This window comes from Sceloporus occidentalis, unplaced genomic scaffold (assembly GCF_023333645.1).
Source record: "Sceloporus occidentalis isolate IW3139 unplaced genomic scaffold, rSceOcc1.0.p SCAF_6, whole genome shotgun sequence".
NCBI lineage: Eukaryota > Metazoa > Chordata > Lepidosauria > Squamata > Phrynosomatidae > Sceloporus > Sceloporus occidentalis.
Genome location: NW_028316986.1, coordinates 112,665,362 through 112,690,982, shown reverse-complemented (window position 1 = coordinate 112,690,982; position 25,621 = coordinate 112,665,362).

The window sequence follows — 25,621 nt, the reverse complement described above, 5'->3', positions numbered from 1 at the left end:
TAGAATTGCAGTGTCTGTCCAAGACTTTTTGCTACCTCCGGCAAAACAACATTTTGGAACCGCAGAATGTTCCTCTTACTATTCTATCCACAGACATTGACAGGTGGATTTCATTTCAGCACTGTCATTGGGACAGCATCCTCCACCATATCCAAAGATAATAATGTAGTTTAGAGGATGCAAAAGAGATTGTTTGGGACACAGAGCTCTGTCCTTCAGCAAATATCAGACAACTGCCATCACCACATCATCCAGCAGTAACGGCTTTAGGTTCCCACATCAGTGGGTCAGTCAATCCATTCTGGGTCCTAGTCAAAACTTTAAAGACACTATCCAGACTCTGAACCTATGTGGGAACTAAGGTTCAGCAAACTGGATACCTTCTTTAATGCTCAGAATAAACCTCAAGAGATGATTCACAACTGGACTGACATGGAACTTGAAACCCATTTCCTGAGGGCACATCCCTACCCCACAAGCTAAGCCTGAAGAGTTGCACTGCACTCTAGGCTCACTGGTTTCACTTACAACTTAGAAATTTATTGGATTTTAATTTTGTTTGATTTTTAACTATTGTTGTTGCTGTTGCTGCTGCTGCTGCTGCTTTTGTGTGCCTTCCAGAGTTGTAGTCCAAGGCTCGAACACTACAGTACACTGGTTCTCTTTTTTTTTAAAAAAATATATTTTTTTAATTTAAAAGCTTTATTTAAACAATCTAAAATATAGAACATCAAATATCTTGATTCAAATATCAATTTTCAAGATAGAGGAAGCATACTGGAATCTTTGTCATATATAATAAACTACTTTGAGTCTTTTCTAGTAATAGCATCACTCCACATATTCAGATGTGATTTAGGAGGGGCCAGAAAGTCAGCTGGATGATTAATAAAGTCAATAAAAGGAAAGCAAACTGCAAAGTTATTGTTTAAAAGTCATTTGTTCTTGTTGCTCATTACAGTCATTGAAAAGTAATATGTTGCCACTAGTCATTACACATTACAAACGATACACAAAAATTAAATAGTTGCTCACTTTCTTGTTGGTTACTTCTCTTACTTTTAAATCACTTATGGGATGATTCTTAAGTATGATAAGAGAATAATTTAAACTTTAAAAATCTCTGCCTGAGAATTCTAAATACCCCTCCTTAAAACTGCAAATCCCAGAATGCAACAGGAGGCAGCTAGAGGAGTCAAAGTGGAATAGTAGCACTTTAAGGCAGGATACAAACCGCCATATAGTACGTATAGGATACGTACTAGGGTTAGGAAGGGGCGGTGCTTCCGCACCCCCCTAACCCTAGTACGTATCCTATACGTACAAGATGGCGGCGCCCCTTCTACATGGGCGCCGCCATCTTTACGTACTGGACGCATAGCGTCCAGACGTGTCGCGGTGCCTATGACGTCGCGAGTCCGCGCCAGGCACCTCGCGACGTCATAGAGGCGCCGCAAGAAGAAGCTCCGAAATGGAGCTTCTTTTTTGCTCCGCGCGGGAGCCGCGCGGTTTGACTGCTGCAGCTCCCGCGCGGAGCAAACGGCGGCGGCGGGGAAGCGCCGCAAAGCGGCGGTTTGTATCCCGCCTAAGAGTATAGTGTGATAAACATCTTTGTGTGTATGGAGCTAGTTGCAATCCTGGTTCTCTTCCAACAAAAGACAACAGACTGTTAACATTTCAAATGCCATTCTAGCCACTCTACTCTTTCTCTCCCCCCACCTCCAACCCCCCCTTTTTTTTTTTCCTTTCTATAATTTTCAGTGCCTCTGCATAGGAAGTAAATAAATGCATTCCATCTCTATCATCTTTCCACAAAACCGTAGTATTTGACCATTTCTTGTGCATGGATCAGGGCACAGCAGAACTGACTCAGTGTTTAAAAGTTACAGAACTATTTGGCTTTAGAGTTACAGAATTCTGAAACTTTCTTAGTATTAAAAAGCCAGGACTGAAGATGCACATCTCTTTTTGTAGTCATGCCTATGTTACTGTATTCTCCTTTGGGGATTCATTCTGATTCAAATATAGCTGCTGCTTTTGATGCAAAAGTAATTAATCCTGGGCACAGTACACAGATGCTACTGATCAAATCCAGCTTTGAAATCATTTTTAGGTTAAAAGGAAACATTTTTGAAGTTTTCATGATGGATATTACTGGATTTGGTATAAAATTATTGGGTGATCTTGAGTTTTATTGTTCCAATAAATTAAGTGTGTGTTCACTGGGTTCTTCTTACCTATTTTTCATGCAGTACTGTGACATAACTGTTTTTACCATAATATAATTTAAAGAACTCTTATATTTTCAAATGCTGCAGTTTCAAAGTCCTGAAATATAATTAAGGAAATAAATGCTTCTTGTGTATTCACAAAGGGTTTCAAATCATATTAATTCAAAGACAGAACCTACTTAGATATATAAATATAAAATACTGAGTTAATTTCTGCTTTGATGGTAGTTGTGATAATGTACTTATCTGCTGAACACATCAAAGAGAGAAGACTATTTTCTGCAGGTACATATATCCTTAGCAATATGAAGCAAAAATCCACCAGAAACATATTTTGCTCATTCCCTTTTGAAGTGATATTTTTCTCAAACCTTTGTGGAGTAAACTAAGAGATGCAAAAACATTTTGAACACTTGCTACTTTCCTACTTTCCCCAGCCATTTCTCAAGATAACCCCCTCATCAAAACAAGTTCAAACTTTCCTTTTCCTATAGCAAATGCATAATGAATTTATATTATGAATATGATTTAATGAGGGATAATGTCATTCATGATGCAACACAAATGTTACTCAATTTTAGTTGTTGTTATTATTATTATTATTATTATTATTAGTGTGTCCCTACTAAATATGAAGGAGAAATATCACATGAGTTGGGTGCTGGCTTATTCTGTGTTTTGTACAGAAAGCTTCTGCTCTGTTGTGTGTGTTATGACAATGGCAAAGAATACAAGAGAAGAGTGTGCTTTGTACAACAGGCCAAAAAATCTTGCTTTAAATTTTTTTAAAAAAAATGTAATTTAACAGTAGTTAAAAGTAATTATTTATTTGCTTTTGAGAAAAAGTAAGTTTAAACTTTTGAGAGAGACTTCAAAATTGCAAGTGATGATCACTGACTATTTTTGTGGAGGGGCTGGAAATATAACTTGAAGTTGTGACTTTTTAAAAGTAATTTCAAAAATTACTTCTTAAAAAGTCTTTATTGAAACTTTGTTTCCATGATAAGCTCCCTAATATTGATGTCCACCTAAGCCAAGAGTCTGGACCCTGTGATTTTCCAAACTCTGGTCAACCCCAACCAGCAATTGCCTGGGACCCAGACTCTAAATACATGCTTCTCAGGTGTTTCTGGGTCAACCTTCCTTGTTTTGCTCCTCATCAGAAAGCAGGAGCCCTCTAGGTGCACTGGTTAAATGCTGGTACTGCAGTGACAATGTTGTAAGTTCGATCCTAGAGGAGGACTCCAAGGTTCACTCAGCCTTCCATCCTTTTGTATGTCAGTAAAATTAGTACCCAGTATGTTGGGAGCAACTGGCTTACGCATTGTAAACCACTTAGGGAGTGCTAGTTTACTGATGAGCAGTATAGAAATGTAGTTTTTGTGGGTTTGGGGGGGGCTATGTGGTTCTAGAACATGGCCACATAGCCCTAAAAACCCACAAAAAACTATTGATGCCAGCCATGAAAGCCTTCGACTTCATATTATAGAAATGTGCTTGCTATTGCTACATATTTAAAAGCATACTAAGCATACATATAGCCACTATCATTCATCAAACTGTCCTTTCTGAATGGTTCTCCTCTCCAGCCATTTAAACTAACTTCAACCACCAATTTATGTGGCAACAAATTTTATAAATTGATTTTGCCTTACAGAAAGAAAAGTTCTGTAACCTTTTGTTTGTCCCTGTCCTGTTGCCAGTCACAGATAGTAGTGATCCCAAGTTCTAGTGTCATGAGAGTGGGAGGAAGACATCTCTCTAGCCAGACCTTCCATATAGTGCATAATTTTACAAAACTCCATGATGTGCCTGTCAGAAGTCACTTTTCCTCCTAAACTCAAAGGCCTCAGAACAATTTAACTTTTCCCCCATAAGGAAGGTACCCCAGATCCATCCACATCTGAGTGGCCTAGTATGTTGGCAACTATTAGGCATGCATAACATGTTTAATAAACAGAGTATTATATAAAATTTCAGCCAGGCATGGAATCTGAAGTAAGTGATTTGTATGTGCTAATATTATTATCATTAACAACAGCAGCAGCCAGCCAACAAATTAAATATAACTGGATTTTCTTTTCATGCTGCATCAGCTATGAAGTTTGAAGAGCCTTGGTTCAAATTAAGTGGGAAAGCCTTACCTGCATTATCTCTTCTTATAAAAGAAGAACTTCAGGGCCTCTCCTTCAAGCTTTCTGGCAGCAAGAAACTTCAAAAATCTATCTTTTTCTCCCCCTGTAACTGAGAACCCCCTTTGAAGTACACTGAAGAGCATTCTGCCTGTCCCCAGAAGCCTTGCGCACTGCCGCTAGCCAGAGCTTCCCACCACTTCAGAATTAGCATCCTACTGATGCTCAAGCACCTCACGCCTAAGTCTCCAGATGAATAACATATTCTGAATACGAGGCTGTGTTGCCCACTGGTCAGAAAATAAAGCATGGCAGCACTTTGTGGGTATTATCTTTGTTCCCCAAGAGAAAGAAGTACATATGAAACATGAAGTAATGGAGATTAAAAAACACACTCTAATTTGCACAACTGTGACACTGAGGGAGTTCTTCCCACGTACTGCTTCTTTTGCCTCAAGATCTATAGAAGAGTCCATAACAATTTAGACTTAAGTGGGTATCAGTTTGTTGAAATCTAAGAATTTTCAATTACAGCAGGAAGATAGTGACTCCACAACTATCTCTACACAAGGCTGTGGAACTGTGTGGCCCAGGTATTGCTGCACTTTAATTCCCAGCATGTTTCACGGTTGGCTGTGCTAGCCAGAGCAGCACATATTTGCTTATGTTTTCATCTTCTTCCATCCTTTCTGTCACCTTTGAAAGGCCATAAATTCTTATTTTTCCTAGTAAATCTAATGTTGTCTCTTCCTATTCTTTTTTATTTCATTTTATTTATTTATTTTGCAGTCAATTTTTTTACAGTTCAGTATACTAGACTCATACTGTTAATAATCTGAAACATTCCCTAGCTAGAAGAGGTTTCTAGATGCATGTTTTTGAAAGGAGGCTTTGCTTGGTGTTTTTTCATGGGTGGTTTCCTCACACTCTTATTTCCCATGTTATATGGGAATATAAACCACATAACTCAGTGGAACTCACACCTGAGTGAATACCTATGTTTAGGGTCAAGCTGTATGCAAAATGTGTTGCATATGAATATATTAAAGAAACCTCACTTAAATCACACCTTTATGCTGTTGATAAAATTTTCACACATCCTAGGGCAAAAGAGTATGTGTTGTGTGTGTTCCTATTCTTGCTACTTCTGCAATAACAGGCTTTGCTTATGATGCCCTTCTTAATTAAAAAGGGAGCTGTTATATTTAACTTGTGTAATGGCACAATTTTCATTGAAATGCAGAATCTGTTGCTTCAAGTGTTTGTTCCACTCCAGCCAGCCTTTTTAAAATTGAAAATAGACAGAAGGCCATTCCAAATGCAACCTTCAAGGGTCCACCAATCTTTCTCTCTACAAAATGTTAAAGTGTTTTTTAAAGTTGAGGAAATTGAAAACAAAATTGCATGGTTGGTGGTGGGGGAACATTTTTAGAAATAATATTCAAATGGCACAGTATCCCAACTTGTTTACTCTAATATACCAAAATATTCTGTCTGAATAAGGGAAAAACAGGAAAATACTTCACTAGTATACTTCAGTTGATTATTGTTCCATTTCTTATTTTTATGTAGCAAGCTGCTGTGAAAGAATGGTGCTCTATATTATTGTATTGATATGCATGAGTACAATAGTACATTTATGTTGTTTTGTATTGGTATATTTGGGGTTAGTGTTCAGTAGCTACGTTTAATTTCTTGTAAAATAGGAGAGGTTTGCCAAAAATGGAAGTGAAAGCAGAATTGTGTGTGTGTGTGTGAGAGAGAGAGAGAGAGAGAGAGAGAGAGAGAGAAAGTCAAGCCTAAGAGTAAGGATGGGAATCACATTTTGGGAGAAAGGCAAGTTATAAGTGCAATAAATAAATAAAATAAATAATTTTGGTTGATGTGAGAACTGGAAGAAAGCTTGAAATGAAAGCTGAACCAAATCTGTGTAATGAAAGTACTGTGTACTTAAAAAGAAGGCAGAGCAGAGAGAGAAGTGGGACAAAATGTTACCCAAGTAGGAAATCAACTGCAGAGAAATAGCCAGAGTTTGAGATTTGATCTCTGGAAGACATTTTTGGAAGAAGAGCTTGCCAGTAGGCCTCTACCAGGAATTACTGGCCTGAAACCTGAACGGAAGACAATGGGAGATATGTGACCTATATATCTCTTAGAGACTGTATTTAGTAAGGTTTAGAGGAATCTGTTTCTGTTGCTCATCTGGGACTGAATGTAAACTGTCTATAAATACATTTCAAATTGAGAGGTGGGATTCCCTTAGGATATACTTCCTATGATAGTTTTTGTTTTTGTCCAAATATTTGTGTACAAAAAAATTGGAGACACATCTCAAGGTGCTTGAGTGATGGATGTTTTATGCTGGGGGAGCCTGGGGTGTTGTATATGCTCTCAAAACCTTCTTCAGGAGCTATTTACAGTGTAACTTCAGAAATTTCTGAACCACTTTTTCTTTTTGTCCATTAAATGATATGACAGTGTCAAGTCCCAAAATTTCATCTCCAAAAATGCTATGACAGTTTCAGCTCCAGAGGAAGACTAGACCAGTATGGACAGGCTGCAGCACTGCTTTTGCCTGAGCCTAATGGGAAGGGCAAGACTCCTCTCCTCTTTCCTTTGCTGAGTTGAATACAAAAGAACTTTTGCACTTTGAATTCCATTTGCAGCAACTGAAGGAAACTTCAAAGGAGGAAAGCAGAGAAAGAAAATGGAACATTTTAAAAGTAGCTGAAAACATAGCATGACAGATCATTAAAAGGGATGGTCCCTGGCATCTTGGGACAGTTGAGGTTATGTGAGATGTTCCTCCAGTTTCTTCTGCATATTCTGTTTAATGTTCCCTAGCTTTTGCTTTTTACCCAGCTCTTTGCCAAGCCAGTCAATGTATGGCAATGATTTATGTGAGTGACATCTCTTCTTTTGCCTTACTGATAAACAAGGTATCAGGGCTGGTTCTACATCATGGAGATCATGAACCTGCTGCCCTTGCTGGGTCTCTCTTGTGGTGATGGGCTCATGCCCAGGTCCTGCTTCCACTTGTGAGTCTCCAATAAGTGAAATCTCTGCTGGGTTAACCCTTCCCTCCCCAGATCCTCTGTTCTGACCTTAATACAACCTACTTTGCTTCACCCTCCGCATCACAACAGCAACCTCCTTTTCTTCAGCCTTACCTGATTCAACTCCTGGCACATTACAGCATCACCCAAGAAGCCAGCCTGTAGGCAATCACATGAGGACAAGGACATCAGGTGGTCTCCTTCTCATATACTCATTTAAAGGCTTGCCAAGTGGGAGTGTACTACTAAATCCAGAGTGAAGTGGTTGCAGTACTATTCTCATTAGAGGGGGGACTGGTGATAGGGCCTGGAAGAGGGGCCAGGCAAGGTGTCAGCCATGGTGAACCCTGCCTAACTCTTGAGTCCCCCAAAAATTATTCAAGCACACAGGAAGGTTAGTTAAACTCTTCTTTCCCCTCTCATGCGTCCACTGAAATTTTCCTCTACTATGGCAATTAACATTAGAATGAAAGAGCTTTTCACAGTGATGGCAGCTCCCCACTCCCAGCAATGCTAATTGCCTTAGAATCATAGAGTTGGAAGTGATCACAAAAGCCACCCAGTCCAACCCACTGCCATGCAGGAACACACAATCAAAGCACCCCCAACAGATGGCCACCCATAAAAGGGTGCAGTCATTCTAATGAAAATTTGGGGATCCTCCAACACTATTATATATTCTTTTTAGACCCCCCCAGGCATACATGCTAACCACATACTAAAGATAATATCAGATTTAATCTTCAGTTGGTACCAACTACATTTATCAAGCATGGAGCCCCGGGGCTTTTTAAAATTACCTTTCTAGTGCAACACCCAGAATGAGAACTAATCAATGAGGCTGGAGGATTCTGGGAGCTGTAGATAATCCCCTTGCTCTAGCTTCTGTGGACTACAGAGATCTTAAATAATAGCCTAGCCTACAAATGTCTGAATTGCTAGTTCATGTCAAACTTAGAGAAGACCTCATCAGTTGCACATTTTCCATTTAAAGGTTTGGCAGGAGGAAGCCAGTGATCCTTGGGAATGCTCTCCCATGATCATAAGTGTTCATCGATTTAGATTCCCTTGGAGGTAGGCAGGAGGTTTTTGGTTAATGGTTACAGTGACAGCATGGGGTCCTTTGGCAAATAAATGAGCTATGAAGGGGGGGGTCAGTCCTTTCAAATAAGCCTCCAGGCCACAGAGCCATTGTCCTTCTTTCTCTCCACTCTCCATCTCTTATTAACCAGCAGCAAGGCATTGTAACATTATTGCAGTAGCTCTTGCCGAGTCACTGCAGAGATCTGATCTGTCCTCCTCCTCAAGGCTCTGAACCCTACATGTAACAGTTTATTTGTTTTCTTCGTAAAACACTCACAATGGTCTAGTGGTATCAGGTACCAATCGCTCAATGAGGCTGTTGGCACTTGATGTCATTTGCCTCGGAGTTATTCAACGTGAATAATGTTGGGCCCTTTTTCATTTTAATTGCTGGAATGGCTGTGGATATAAGTTGCTCTGCACAAAAGGGTGACAAATAATGATGAAAGACACTAGAGTGCTGTCATGTGTGGCTTCAACCAGAAGGAGAAAAGAGATTATTGCAGCTGAACTGGCCACATGGAATTTGCTCCTCCCAGCCCTTCAAGGATCTCTCCAGGAATAGTGTTCTTACAGACTAAGAAAGACACAGTTGGTGCCAAAAGAAAGAGAGAGAGAAAAAATGATCCCATTAACAATGACCTATAGAAATTTCAAGGACATCGCTCTGCATTTATGAAGTGAAAACAAATGCATTGTCATTGTACACACACATTCACTACCATATCTGTCATTTACCTTAACCATTGTGCCAAATTGTAAAAAGCGAGGGTGGATTGTGTTGCGTGATTGTTCAGTTTAAAAGACAAATGCTTACATTGGCCATCTCTGTAACTGATATTTCTATTATATTTTTAATTAACATTTAATCCCCTTTAAAATCATTTAATCCCTGGAAAGCATCTGACGCCGTGAAATCATTGGTATGAAATGACACCAAACAGATGAGGGTTTAAAATCATGGTTTTGCAATATATCAAGTTCCTAAATTGTCCTTTTTGTAATAATTAAAAACAGAAGAAAAAAAAGAAGAGCCCAACATTTTTCATTATAATGAAAGGGAAATCCTGAATGAGCACATCCCTTGGATTACAGAACATTTAACTATTTACGTGATATGGGAGTTGTTGTTTTTCAATTGAAACTGTTGCCACTTAGCTAGATAAATACTTTCTGTGTTTGTGGGACGGAGAATTAAAATAAGGTTCTGAACTATTTGTGCTGCTCTTCTTTCAGAGTTGTTTTTTTAATGCTCTTTGTGGAGTTCAAAAGCTGTTCCCATGTATCTGCATTCTTTCCCTTTCAAATTTCAGATCTCCTTGCTCTATAGGTTCAGTCAGCACTGCTCTGCACAGATATCCTTTGTACACTGACATTAGTGGCTCTCAGTGCCTCTTCTTGGCTGAGAGAATACTGACAATTTTCTAATTTGCTATTAGAAGCAAACTCTGAAAGGTTTTAACTCAGAATAAATAGACATACGCATAACTGCAAATGCTTTGATAAGTGGATACCAGCTGCTGCTGTTGCTACTACTGTTCTTGCTTCAAATCTCTCACAGGAGGCAAACACAAAAGAACTAGGATTCTTCCATTGACCATTAAATTATCTCCCTGTGAATGATTTCCCTTCTTACGAAACGATGTCCTAAAGCATCAGTATAGAGAGTTATGTAAAGGTATTAGGATCATTCATTCAACCAGAGCCAACACAGCATAGTGGCTCAAGTCTTAGACTGGACATTGGGAGGTCAAAGTTCACATCCCTACGGAGCCATGAAACTCATTGGGTGGCCTGAGGCCAGACAATTCTCTCTCTTTCTCTCTCTCTCTCTCTCTCTATCTGGCTGTGTCCACACTGCAGAAATAATCCAGTTTGACACTACTTTAACTGCCATGGCTCAGTGCTATGGAATTCTTGGAACTGTAGTTTTGTGAGACATTTAGCCTTCTCTGGCAGAGAGTGCTGGTGCCACAATAAACTACAGTTCCCAAAGGTTCATAGCAATGAAACCATGGCAGTTAAAGTGGTGTCAAGATGGATTATTTCTGCAGTTCAGGCAGAGCCTCTTTCAACCTGTCCTACTTCACAAGGCTGTTGTGAGAATGAAGTGTGGAGGAGAAGATTCCATCCTTAACTAATAGCTAATTGTACTCAGACAGTGTAGTCACAGTGAAAGACAGAACACTGCTCATGTATAGGTTTTGCCTGGGAGGCTGCCGCAAATAACCACATGAAACCGAGCTGGATGAAACGCCACAACTTTATTAAACAAACTCAAACAATTGGTAGGGTTGGCAAAAAGCATAAGGTCAGGATCTGCGAGATCAAACAACCCCACATTTGTCTGATCAGCAATAAGCCTAGTAACCGCCAGGCATTGCAATGACATAGAGGCTAAGGAATGCCAATTGACCGCCATGCCACCATGCGCTCACTTGTTCCTTAAGCCCCTAGTCACCAGGAGGCGCTCCTGCATTATGGCCCCCGCAATGGCCACAATGCCTGCCCTATTCGCCCCCGGGTCCCGAATGACTCCCAAAACAGAACTCCGTAGCCCTGGTACCACACCATGCAGATCCATGGCCTATGCTGCTGAACTACAGTTGTAATAATAATAATAATATGTTTTATTTATAGACCGCTATTCCGCGATGATCATAGCGGTGTACAGTAAAATCGTAATACAATACAAAATACAGTTAAAGGAGGGAGATGTCTCGTCCTTCAGGCAGTCCAAGATGTTGCTGGTCTGCCTGATGACTCCCTCTGAGGCCAAGATGACAGTTGAGGAGGGAGGGGCCTCTTCCTTCAGGCAGTCCAAGATGTTGCTGGTCTGCCTGATGGCTCCCTCTGAGGCCAAGATGACAGTTGAGGAGGGAGGGGCCTCTTCCTTCAGGCAGTCCAAGATGTTGCTGGTCTGCCTGATGACTCCCTCTGAGGCCGAGATGACAGTTGAGGAGGGAGGGGCCTCTTCCTTCAGGCAGTCCAAGATGTTGCTGGTCTGCCTGATGGCTCCCTCTAAGGCCAAGATGACAGTTGAGGAGGGAGGGGCCTCTTCCTTCAGGCAGTCCAAGATGTTGCTGGTCTGCCTGATGACTCCCTCTGAGGCCAAGATGACAGTTGAGGAGGGAGGGGCCTCTTCCTTCAGGCAGTCCAAGATGTTGCTGGTCTGCCTGATGGCTCCCTCTGAGGCCAAGATGACAGTTGAGGAGGGAGGGGCCTCTTCCTTCAGGCAGTCCAAGATGTTGCTGGGTCTGCCTGATGACTCCCTCTGAGGCCAAGATGACAGTTGAGGAGGGAGGGGCCTCTTCCTTCAGGCAGTCCAAGATGTTGCTGGTCTGCCTGATGACTCCCTCTGAGGCCAAGATGACAGTTGAGGAGGGAGGGGCCTCTTCCTTCAGGCAGTCCCTGATGTTGCTGGTCTGCCTGATGGCTCCCTCTGAGGCCGAGATGACAGTTGAGGAGGGAGGGGCCTCTTCCTTCAGGCCGTCCCTGATGTTGCTGGTCTGCCTGATGGCTCCCTCTGAGGCCGAGATGACAGTTGAGGAGGGAGGGGCCTCTTCCTTCAGGCCGTCCCTGATGTTGCTGGTCTGCCTGATGACTCCCTCTGAGGCCGAGATGACAGTTGAGGAGGGAGGGGCCTCTTCCTTCAGGCCGTCCCTGACGTTGCTGGGTCTGCCTGATGGCTCCCTCTGAGGCCAAGATGACAGTTGAGGAGGGAGGGGCCTCTTCCTTCAGGCAGTCCAAGATGTTGCTGGTCTGCCTGATGGCTCCCTCTGAGGCCAAGATGACAGTTGAGGAGGGAGGGGCCTCTTCCTTCAGGCAGTCCAAGATGTTGCTGGTCTGCCTGATGACTCCCTCTGAGGCCAAGATGACAGTTGAGGAGGGAGGGGCCTCTTCCTTCAGGCAGTCCCTGATGTTGCTGGTCTGCCTGATGACTCCCTCTGAGGCCAAGATGACAGTTGAGGAGGGAGAAGTCTCGTCCTTCAGGCAGTCCAAGATGTTGCTGGTCTGCCTGATGACTCCCTCTGAGGCCAAGATGACAGTTGAGGAGGGAGGGGCCTCTTCCTTCAGGCAGTCCAAGATGTTGCTGGTCTGCCTGATGGCTCCCTCTGAGGCCAAGATGACAGTTGAGGAGGGAGGGGCCTCTTCCTTCAGGCAGTCCAAGATGTTGCTGGTCTGCCTGATGGCTCCCTCTGAGGCCGAGATGACAGTTGAGGAGGGAGGGGCCTCTTCCTTCAGGCAGTCCAAGATGTTGCTGGTCTGCCTGATGGCTCCCTCTGAGGCCGAGATGACAGTTGAGGAGGGAGGGGCCTCTGCCTTCAGGCAGTCCCTGATGTTGCTGGGTCTGCCTGATGACTCCCTCTGAGGCCGAGATGACAGTTGAGGAGGGAGGGGCCTCTTCCTTCAGGCAGTCCAAGATGTTGCTGGTCTGCCTGATGACTCCCTCTGAGGCCGAGATGACAGTTGAGGAGGGAGGGGCCTCTTCCTTCAGGCAGTCCAAGATGTTGCTGGTCTGCCTGATGGCTCCCTCTGAGGCCGAGATGACAGTTGAGGAGGGAGGGGCCTCTTCCTTCAGGCAGTCCCTGATGTTGCTGGTCTGCCTGATGGCTCCCTCTGAGGCCGAGATGACAGTTGAGGAGGGAGGGGCCTCTTCCTTCAGGCAGTCCCTGATGTTGCTGGTCTGCCTGATGGCTCCCTCTGAGGCCGAGATGACAGTTGAGGAGGGAGGGGCCTCTTCCTTCAGGCAGTCCAAGATGTTGCTGGTCTGCCTGATGGCTCCCTCTGAGGCCGAGATGACAGTTGAGGAGGGAGGGGCCTCTTCCTTCAGGCAGTCCAAGATGTTGCTGGTCTGCCTGATGACTCCCTCTGAGGCCGAGATGACAGTTGAGGAGGGAGGGGCCTCTTCCTTCAGGCAGTCCCTGATGTTGCTGGGTCTGCCTGATGACTCCTTCTGAGGCCGATATGACAGTTGAGGAGGGAGGGGCCTCTTCCTTCAGGCAGTCCAAGATGTTGCTGGTCTGCCTGATGGCTCCCTCTGAGGCCGAGATGACAGTTGAGGAGGGAGGGGCCTCTTCCTTCAGGCAGTCCAAGATGTTGCTGGTCTGCCTGATGGCTCCCTCTGAGGCCGAGATGACAGTTGAGGAGGGAGGGGCCTCTTCCTTCAGGCAGTCCAAGATGTTGCTGGGTCTGCCTGATGACTCCCTCTGAGGCCGAGATGACAGTTGAGGAGGGAGGGGCCTCTTCCTTCAGGCAGTCCAAGATGTTGCTGGTCTGCCTGATGGCTCCCTCTGAGGCCAAGATGACAGTTGAGGAGGGAGGGGCCTCTTCCTTCAGGCAGTCCAAGATGTTGCTGGTCTGCCTGATGACTCCCTCTGAGGCCAAGATGACAGTTGAGGAGGGAGGGGCCTCTTCCTTCAGGCAGTCCCTGATGTTGCTGGTCTGCCTGATGACTCCCTCTGAGGCCAAGATGACAGTTGAGGAGGGAGGGGCCTCTTCCTTCAGGCAGTCCAAGATGTTGCTGGGTCTGCCTGATGGCTCCCTCTGAGGCCGAGATGACAGTTCAGGAGGGAGGGGCCTCTTCCTTCAGGCAGTCCCAGATGTTGCTGGTCTGCCTGATCTCTCCCTCTGAGGCCGAGATGACAGTTGAGGAGGGAGGGGCCTCTTCCTTCAGGCAGTCCAAGATGTTGCTGGGTCTGCCTGATCTTTCCCTCTGAGGCCAAGATGACAGTTGAGGAGGGAGGGGCCTCTTCCTTCAGGCAGTCCCTGATGTTGCTGGTCTGCCTGATGGCTCCCTCTGATGCCAAGATGACAGTTGAGGAGGGAGGGGCCTCTTCCTTCAGGCAGTCCCTGATGTTGCTGGTCTGCCTGTTGGCTCCCTCTGAGGCCGAGATGACAGTTGAGGAGGGAGGGGCCTCTTCCTTCAGGCAGTCCCTGATGTTGCTGGGTCTGCCTGATGGCTCCCTCTGAGGCTGAGATGACAGTTGAGGAGGGAGGGGCCTCTTCCTTCAGGCAGTCCCTGATGTTGCTGGGTCTGCCTGATGACTCCCTCTGAGGCCAAGATGACAGTTGAGGAGGGAGGGGCCTCTTCCTTCAGGCAGTCCAAGATGTTGCTGGTCTGCCTGATGGCTCCCTCTGAGGCCAAGATGACAGTTGAGGAGGGAGGGGCCTCTTCCTTCAGGCAGTCCAAGATGTTGCTGGTCTGCCTGATGGCTCCCTCTGAGGCCGAGATGACAGTTGAGGAGGGAGGGGCCTCTTCCTTCAGGCAGTCCAAGATGTTGCTGGTCTGCCTGATGGCTCCCTCTGAGGCCGAGATGACAGTTGAGGAGGGAGGGGCCTCTTCCTTCAGCAAGTCCCTGATGTTGCTGGTCTGCCTGATCTCTCCCTCTGAGGCCGAGATGACAGTTGAGGAGGGAGGGGCCTCTTCCTTCAGGCAGTCCAAGATGTTGCTGGTGTGCCTGATGACTCCCTCTGAGGCCGAGATGACAGTTGAGGAGGGAGGGGCCTCTTCCTTCAGGCAGTCCAAGATGTTGCTGGTCTGCCTGATGGCTCCCTCTGAGGCCGAGATGACAGTTGAGGAGGGAGGGGCCTCTTCCTTCAGGCAGTCCAAGATGTTGCTGGTCTGCCTGATGGCTCCCTCTGAGGCCGAGATGACAGTTGAGGAGGGAGGGGCCTCTTCCTTCAGGCAGTCCAAGATGTTGCTGGTCTGCCTGATGGCTCCCTCTGAGGCCAAGATGACAGTTGAGGAGGGAGGGGCCTCTTCCTTCAGGCAGTCCAAGATGTTGCTGGGTCTGCCTGATGACTCCCTCTGAGGCCGAGATGACAGTTGAGGAGGGAGGGGCCTCTTCCTTCAGGCAGTCCCTGATGTTGCTGGTCTGCCTGATGGCTCCCTCTGAGGCCGAGATGACAGTTGAGGAGGGAGGGGCCTCTTCCTTCAGGCAGTCCCTGATGTTGCTGGTCTGCCTGATGACTCCCTCTGAGGCCGAGATGACAGTTGAGGAGGGAGGGGCCTCTTCCTTCAGGCAGTCCCTGATGTTGCTGGGTCTGCCTGATGACTCCTTCTGAGGCCGAGATGACAGTTGAGGAGGGAGGGGCCTCTTCCTTCAGGCAGTCCAAGATGTTGCTGGGTCTGCCTGATGACTCCCTCTGAGGCCGAGATGACAGTTGAGGAGGGAGGGGCCTCTTCCTTCAGGCAGTCCCTGATGTTGCTGGTCTGCCTGATCTCTCCCTCTGAGGCCGAGATGACAGTTGAGGAGGGAGGGGCCTCTTCCTTCGGGCAGTCCAAGATGTTGCTGGTCTGCCTGATGGCTCCCTCTGAGGCCAAGATGACAGTTGAGGAGGGAGAGGCCTCTTCCTTCAGGCAGTCCAAGATGTTGCTGGTCTGCCTGATCTCTCCCTCTGAGGCCCAGATGACAGTTGAGGAGGGAGGGGCCTCTTCCTTCAGGCAGTCCAAGATGTTGCTGGTCTGCCTGATGGCTCCCTCTGAGGCCAAGATGACAGTTGAGGAGGGAGGGGCCTCTTCCTTCAGGCAGTCCCTGATGTTGCTGGTCTGCCTGATGGCTCCCTCTGAGGCCAAGATGACAGTTGAGGAGGGAGGGGCCTCTTCCTTCAGGCAGTCCCTGAAGTTGCTGGTCTGCCTGATGGCTCCCTCTGAGGCCAAGATGACAGTTGAGGAAGGAGGGGCCTCTTCCTTCAGGCAGTCCCTGATGTTGCTGGTCTGCCTGATGGCTCCCTCTGAGGCCGAGATGACAGTTGAGGAGGGAGGGGCCTCTTCCTTCAGGCAGTCCCTGATGTTGCTGGTCTGCCTGATCTCTCCCTCTGAGGCCAAGATGACAGTTGAGGAGGGAGGGGCCTCTTCCTTCAGGCAGTCCAAGATGTTGCTGGTCTGCCTGATGGCTCCCTCTGAGGCCGAGATGACAGTTGAGGAGGGAAGGGCCTCTTCCTTCAGGCAGTCCCTGATGTTGCTGGTCTGCCTGATCTCTCCCTCTGAGGCCGAGATGACAGTTGAGGAGGGAGGGGCCTCTTCCTTCAGGCAGTCCCTGATGTTGCTGGTCTGCCTGATCTCTCCCTCTGAGGCCGAGATGACAGTTGAGGAGGGAGGGGCCTCTTCCTTCAGGCAGTCCAAGATGTTGCTGGTCTGCCTGATGGCTCCCTCTGAGGCCGAGATGTCAGTTGAGGAGGGAGGGGCCTCTTCCTTCAGGCAGTCCAAGATGTTGCTGGTCTGCCTGATGGCTCCCTCTGAGGCCGAGATGACAGTTGAGGAGGGAGGGGCCTCTTCCTTCAGGCAGTCCCTGATGTTGCTGGTCTGCCTGATGGCTCCCTCTGAGGCCGAGATGACAGTTGAGGAGGGAGGGGCCTCTTCCTTCAGGCAGTCCCTGATGTTGCTGGGTCTGCCTGATGGCTCCCTCTGAGGCCGAGATGACAGTTGAGGAGGGAGGGGCCTCTTCCTTCAGGCAGTCCAAGATGTTGCTGGGTCTGCCTGATGGCTCCCTCTGAGGCCGAGATGACAGTTGAGGAGGGAGGGGCCTCTTCCTTCAGGCAGTCCAAGATGTTGCTGGTCTGCCTGATGGCTCCCTCTGAGGCCGAGATGACAGTTGAGGAGGGAGTTGTGACAAATACCCACAGACCCAAGCGGTGGGAGGGTGGGAGAGCTAAGCAAATTCTGTTGCCGGGGCCAGACCGCGCAGCCTTATATAGGCCTATGGCCCCGGCTGATGACGTGGCCGGGAGACTCCTCCTCCGGAGCAGCCTAGCCAATGAGTTTCTCTGGAGGACCGGAACTCCCGGTCATAGAGTCCTCCGCCCGTCCTAGAGCAGCGCAGGCCCTTCCGCCCCACACAACCAATCAGGGTGGAGGATTCACCCCAGAAGCATTCTGGGATGAATTGCTGCTGCTCTATGTGGCAAAGCGGCCTGCCTGTGCAGTCAAGCGGCTGCTTTTTGCTTGAATGATTGTTCATGTTTTTCAAAGTTCTTACATACTTCCTGTTACAAAGACAGAGGCCCGATTTAAATGGGCCTTTGCGCTGCCTGTACACATGGGTGCTGCCATTTTGACGCGACGTACGCATAGTGTCTGCACATCCCGTCGTGCTGGTGACATCCCGAGTGCACCATTTGCGCACTCGGGCATTGCAAGCATGACGCAAAAAGAACCCACTTTTTGCAGGTTCTTTTTCCGCTGCCGGGAAGCCTCGCCATTTAGCAGCTGAGGCTTCCCATCGGCGGAAATGGAGGCGGCGGCAGACCAGTCTGTATCCTGCCAGAGATAGATATTTTATTGCCTGAGGCAGAAAATCCATATAGAAAAGCACGGCGTCAGATGTACATGCCACTGTTCCTCTAGGGAGTTCCAGGTAGCATACATGGCCCACTCCACTTGTATCCTCACAACAACCCTGTAAAGTAATTTGCGCCTTCTCCCACTTGTTCATGTTCCCCAAATCCACTACATCTTACTTTATAGTAGGGCCACCTGAAATTTACAAAAAGTATATCAGGGGGTGTCACTATGGGGTTAGGGGGTGCGGATTGCTCCAGGTGATATTCTAAGGAGGGGTGAAACCACTCCTCCTCAAACATCGGGGGGGGGGGGTTGGCAGAAACGGGCTGTTGCATTTGCTTCCATCCCTTTAAAATACTGGAGAGATGGTATGAATGGAGCAAGGCTTAGTGACAGAAGAAAGGAGAGGTTAGAGGTGTGTGTATATATATATATATATATATAATTTTTAAAATTATAAATTTTTCTTTTGCATTTTTCTTTAAAAAATCACATCTTACCAAATTTTCATTTTAACCACATGAAAATATGTACATTATTATTATTATTATTATTATTATTATTATTATTATTATTATCATCCTTTATTTATAAAGCGCTGTACATGTAGACTGTGTGTATGATATTGTAATTTAAAGGTACAATTTTAATTTTGCTACTTGTTTGTGTCACAACTATTGTAATTACATTCAGTGATATGCCAGAATTGTGATTTATGAGTAATGTTAGTACAAAAACGTTACTAAGGATGCTGTATGGTGTGGTATAGGAGGGTGACGCCAACCTTTGTGATGCCACTGATTCTCATGCATGCCCACAGAGTCTCAAATTAGACAGCTAGCTTCATCTCTGGAGGAAGGGAGGAAGTCAGAATCCTCCCAGAATTCCTATCTGAAGCTGAACGCAGGTGTTCTACTTCATATCAGCAGACTGGCCAATCTAAGAAAAGTTCCCAATGAACTGCAATCAACAGCCTTCTCTTGGAGATGCTACACACATAACCAAGAATGCTACAGTTTAACTGAATTTAATAGGACTATGATGGTTGTGGAGAGTCAGAAAACAGGAAGAAAACTGCAGAATAAACAGATCTTGAGAAAGGTTGTGGAGCCTGGGTGATCTGGGGAGAACAACAACTTTCCCAAGTAACAAGGAATACAAAAATCAGATGTGTAATGAAAAGTTTCTATTTGCCTTAATGCAAATGACATACTAGCTTATTCCAGGTCAGACCACATAACACCTATTTTGAAAGATCTTCATTGGCTGCCTATTTGCTTCCGGGCTCAATACAAGGTGTTGGTTATGACCTATAACGCCCTAAATGGCTTGGGCCCAGGGTACTTGAAGGACCGCCTCTGCCCATATAATCCGCCCCACACACTCAGGTCGGCAGGGAAGAATCTGCTCAAGGTCCCAACTGTACGTTATGCGAGGACCTCGCAACGAGCCTTCTCTATCTCGGCCCCAAGAATATGGAATAATCTCCCGGATGAGCTCCGCTCCACCACATCTTTAGATACTTTTAAGAAGAACCTTAAGATCTTCTTCTTCTCTAAAGCCTTACCCCCATGAGATGTCATTTTCACCCCCTATGTTGACGACCTTGTAATGTTTATGGATTCCTTCACTCAGCTGGCCCTGTGTTGTTATTGTGACTGTTTTTAAATGTTGTTTTAAATGTTTTTATCTTGGTGTATATTTTATCTAAATTCTGTATGCTACTTTGATCAAAATTGGAAAAGCGGGATAAAAATAAACTATTATTATTATTATTATTATTATTATTATTATTATTATTGCCTTGATTTTTGTACTGGATATGTATGACTGATAGAGCATCCCAAGTAACGGTTTTAAACCACATGAAGTGGCAGTTTTGCTGAAGCTAGAGAAGTCTAAGGCTGCATCTGCACTGCAGAATCAATGGAGTTTCACGCTGTCAAGGCTCAATGCTATGGAATTTTGGGATTTGTAGATCTGTGAGACATTTAGCCTTCACTGAGAGAGCTCAGGGGCCACAACAAATTACAAGCCACAGGATTCCATAGGATGCAGCCATAACAGTTAAAGCAGTGTCAAACTACATTAATTTTCAGTGTGGCAGCAATCTAACACTGGTCAGTGACTAGATAAGAGAATACCTGGAAAACGTGTACACTGACTCAACTTCCATTAAAAAAAGACATAATCTATTTTTTTTTTAATTTTAAAAGGTATGTATATTTGATCTGGCAGACCTTGGTGGTGTTAGCTTACATATTACCTTTATCATACATAAAGCCCTTCAAAATTTAACACAATTACCCCCTCCCACCATGCATTACACTGTGGCCTATTCCAAATTCTTTATTAGGTGGAGGGCCTTTAGACCATTACTTGGAATGCAATATCATATGTCAGCAAAAAAGTTGGAAATACAGTGGACTGCAGTGGGATTAGCACATGAAACTGTTCATAAAACTGTTCATAAAAGACATGACATAGCCACACACAAAAAGTAGGTCTGCATTGCACCTTAAGATCTAGATTCATATTTCTGGAATTAGTATGGATTTAGACCTTGGAATGGTGAAATTATTAAAGTTGCCATCCTATATGCACTTACCTGAGACTAAACCCCAATGAATACAGTGTTCCAAGTCAAAATGCACAAAATGTGAAAATATCACAGGAGACTCACTATGTAATCTAGAAATAAGTCACACTGAATTTACTCAAGACATATTTTCAAAGCACAGCATTTCCTCCCTGAGGGGGAAAAAAGGTCCCAACATTATATGGCAGGGGGTGGACTGGATGGCCCTTGTGGTCTCTTCCAACTCTACAGTTCTATGATTCGATATAAAACCTGTCCCTTAAAAAATAATAAGTTTGACAAAGTTTCACAAGATACACCCACGCAAGCACACCCCAACCAGGACTTTTTTGTGTAACATTTTATTCATATATGCTCTGTGTACAGAGAAAGACTGGAAAGGGCTGAACATGAAGAGATGTGACTTTGGTAATGTTTCTTTCTCTCTCTTTCCCTGATGTTTCTTCCATATCCCTGGGTGAGTGTGCAAGCCCTATAACCAGGCATGCACATGCATGCACACAAACACACACACAAAATTAAAATGGATTTGGCTATGCCTTCAGTAAATAGCATGGCACAAAGGTCCATTGTCCCAGGAGATAACTTGGGGAGATGAATGGGTTTAGCTGTCATTGAGGTGATTGTTGCGCTAGTCGCTATTGGATCACAGTCTAGTCCTGAATTCCTTTATGGTTCATCAGGGCCTGTTGGTACCTCTGAAAGTGTCATGATCCTTCCTCCCACCTACCCCCCTCACTAGGGCCAGATGGTGTCCTTTCGAAGGCCTTGCTAAATGCCCAGCTTTCCACATGTAAAACTCCTGGGAAAATGACCTAATGCACAGCTGCTTAGTGAGGCTTGAGCAGATCTATAGAAACACTTCTGTCAGGGACAAGAAGATCATACCATTATCTGGAGAAAGGGAGGGGGAAGGAAAGGAAAAAGAAAAACAAGAACCAGAGAAACATTATCCCTGATAGGCCCTTTCTCAAACTCAGAAGTGAGCCTGAATTGAGATCTCTTCCAATGTAACTTTTTCCCCTTTTTTAATTGTGCCATAGCATCCTGAAAAGGTAACTTACAAAACTGGTTAACTCCTGGGGAAGAGAGGCTGTTTTCACTGCAGAAGTTTTGCCTTCCTTGAGAGCAGATGGTGTGAATAAAAAACTAGAGTGTGGTGCAGAAGGGTCAGGAAAGGACAAAAAGTGAAAGATTCCCCAGATAGCTGCAAGAAGCCTGCAGAGAGGGGAGGGACCAGTGTGTTAAAAGAGGTTAGAGAAAGTGGAAACTTTTGATGTAAAAGGGTTGGGTTTTCCAATGAGCTGAATAGTTCTCAGGAGGAAGGCAATACTGCAGGTGCAATATTTTTAAAAAATCTCTCTTTTTTCCATTAGCAGTATAAAACTCAGTCAATAGCTTTATTAGAAAGTTGCCATTAAATGCTTGCCAACATTCCTGAGTAAGAACACTGAAAGGCTGGTAAAGGTCTCTGAGCTCCTTAATACTATCAGCATTATCATTATTAAACAGTAGCGGTGAAACATAAGAATCCACATGGTGGTAGGCATCAGTATGCTGCTAATTTTTTGATTTCATTTTATTTTGAACTCTTATGGTTTTTTGTTTGTTTTTGTTTGTTTCTTGCTTTTGAGCTGTTGTTTTAATACTGCATCTTTAGCAGAAGGGCTGTGAATTTATTGTTACAGATTAAGTCTCCCTTATCCAGAATTCAAAAACCCTCTGAAAACCAGAACTTTTTTTCATGGATGGAAGATGATAGTGACACCTGTGTATTCTGCTAGTTCAGTGCACACAAACTTTGTTTCATGCACCAAATTATAAAAAATATTGTTTAAAATTACCTTCAGACTGTATGTATAAGGTATATATAAAGCATACATGAATGTTATGCTTAGACTTGGGTCCCAGCTCTAAGATATCTTATTTTGAATGCATATGTAAATGCATCTAAAGCTCATGTTGCCAATTTCTTTCTTTCAGTTAGTCTCAAAAGTGCTACAAGATCTCTCTATAAAAATACAGGTATTCCAAAATCCCCAAAAAACTGAAATCCCAAACATATCTGGCCCCAAGCATTTCAGATAAGGGAGACTCAACCTGTACCTGGTCTGTTGGCAAGGCACCTTTAAAAGTAATCATTAACAGAAACATTTGCGGCATTTCTTTTTCTTGTTACTTATAAAAATCAAAGCCATTTTTGCAGTGATTGCAAAAAAAAAAAAAAAAACAACTGTGAGTACATCTGTCTTTTACATATCTACTATATTATGCTGTGTAGTCAAAAATGGACCAAAAACAAAGAGAGAAAGAGAAAGAGATTTTAGTGCATGTCCCAGGTATGATCTAGTATCTAGGAATGTAAACTTGAAGAGGGTAGTTTACAGTTCAAAACAGCCAAGCTGTTTTCTTCCATTCAACCCAGTATCTTCAATATGGGGGTTATAATAAAAGGCACAGGAAAAGAGGATGACATTATAGATCCTCAATCAAGGAAGTCACAATCTTGAGTTTGCAGGACCTGAGCAGGGATATTGATGGAAAGGTGTCTTGAAAGTCTTTCATTTGTAGTGTTATCGTAAATTGAAGTCAATTTGAGGGCAACTAACAACTAAATGTTGGCCAGCCTTTTAGAGCTTCTGTGGAGTCCACTGTGTGTGTAAATAAAATACACTATACTGGAATGAGTTGTGTTTTGTATTAAATACAGAATTGCATTGGGTTAAGTTAAGGAGATATCCAAAATGAACCTCAATGATGAAAACCTCCTATAGTCCTTTCTAAAGAGGAGGGTCCAGTGCCCCACTTGGGAGATTACAGCCAATCCTAAAAAAATAACAGTACTTATCTGAAATCTCTGACAGTCAAGGCTTTGACTTAGTACAGAAAGTCAAGCCTTTATATTAATAGTTTTATTTAAGCAAGTGGGCCCAGTTTTCAAATATTCCCTTCTTCTGCTCTCTAAAAATACAAAGCTGTTTTGGCAAAGTCTGGTAACATAGCGCAGAACCTTGAGAGCAGTGAGACAAAAATCAACACATTGTCAAGATAGGGTTGGAAGAATGAACTGAAATCCTAATCATTTATGCTAGATAGGCTAAGACAGGCTGGGGGATTTATGGTCCACAAGACGTTACAGGAATACATTCCCAACCATTAGTCTTGCTGGCTGGACTGAGGAGAGTTAGAGTATTTCTGGAGAGTCACAAGTTCCTTATCTCTGTGTAGAAAAATATAAAGAGAAGTTAAGCCTTTTCAGCACTAAACTTTGGGCATTTGGAATGCCCACAGCATTCAACATGAAGTAGTCATGTAGTGCAGGCTGTTTGATCTTGATAACTTTTTAAAGGAGAGTTTTAGGTAAAGGGGGGGGGGTTTGGAAGGAAGTTGTATTTTTTAAAAAATATCCATTTCCTTTTATTGTTTTTTCTACTGCCAGCAATAGGAGTTATGCACAATAACCTGTGGAGACTAATCTGAAAGACCATAAAACACTTTTCATACATTTTAATATCATACTACGCAATACAGTACAATACAATACAATATGCAGATGGCATGATTTTAAGATTGTTATCTAGCACACACACCTACTTCATTTTTACCTGTGGAAGAAGCCCATCATCTCTAAAACTTGCATAAAGATTTTTTGTATCTTTTGATTGATCTAGTAAAGGAATTAACATGATATGGATTTTGGAGGTTTGGGACCTTTTATAAAGACAAAACTCCCATTTTCAGTCAGGGTCCAAAGGTATGGCCCAAAAGAAAGGGAGCAAAATTAGAAGTATAAAGTCCATGGATACTGCAAATGAAGCTCATATGCATTACTTTCTCTTAAGCATGACACTTTAAAAAAAAAAGTGGAGTTTCAAATAATACCAGTCTCAGATTCCTAGGTCCAAAGTTCAACTAATTTTTGAAAGGAATATTTTCAAGTAATACCACTATCTAGACCCAAGGTTCAGCTTGTGCTTTTTTTTTAATTGTGTTTTAAAATAATATAACTACAAAACTCCTAGAGCCAATGTTCCAATACATGGTAGTCTAAAATTTATTGATGCCCCTGAAATTTAAATCTGCCACCATGAGACCCTAAAAACTCATCCCCAAACTGAGCCTCAAGGCCAAGGCTTCAGAGGTGACATACCCCTACTGTAAGAAACACTAAAACAAGTAGCCTTATGACCTCTGTAATTCAGCATTTGTATTTATCACCCCCAGTCCACTCCCAATCCACTCTGAGCATCTTTGAGCTTCATTTTTTCTTTGGTAACTTTCAGATTATTGATTTTATCTTTTGCTTGACATTTCACAGTGCATTACCTCACTTACAGAAAGGGTTCAGCTTTTATGCTGCAAAGTGAACTGTCATAAAGTGAGGTAACATCCAATAAAATACTAACGTGAGGAAGAGAAGAAGTATGGTAAAATGCCATCCAATTTGGAAACACCTTGTTTGCATTCAAACCATATTGGGCTCACTCACACTTGACAACTGATATTACAGTAATTAACAAATAGCTCCATATTGAAACCACTACACAATCTCATACTTTGACAGCTCCATATCTCATAAAGCCTTATTGCATTACAAAAGTAAACTAAGACACCACATGCCCTCCAAATACTTCCATCCTATTCCCAAGGGAGATAATAGAAAAAGTGTGTCTTTTGTCATCTTGGAAAAATCCAGTTGGGAAACGGCACTCCTACTATCTCCCTCTGGAGGGAGAATGGAAGATGTGGGGAGATAAGCAGAAAGCTGCTTCTATCTCACTGCCTCTCATAATGCAGTAAGGCTCTCAGTCATGCACAAGACAAGAAATTCTAGCATTAAGGTTTCAAAACTTCATTGAAGCTAAACCAAGAGATTTTGCTCTCTGTGGTAATAAAATGCCCACCTCCAGTTCCACATTACAAAAAACAAATATATCTTACTTCAGTGCTAGTGAGAAGGCATCTTCCACTGTATCTGAAGGCTAACAACAAGTTAACTAGAAGCCCTGTTCTGACCAGCCATTAAAGCCAGCCAGGGAGTGGAGTTGGGGCATCATGTCCACATGACGTACACCCCAACTCTGCCCCCCAGGACACCATGATGCCGTGCGCCACTCCACATGACTTGCAGCATCATGGCACTCCTCCAGCACTGCATCCATATGACGTAGCTCCGAAGGAGTGCCACCAAGCCATGGCAATGTGGCTATGGCACTCTTTCCAGGGAGCAAAAA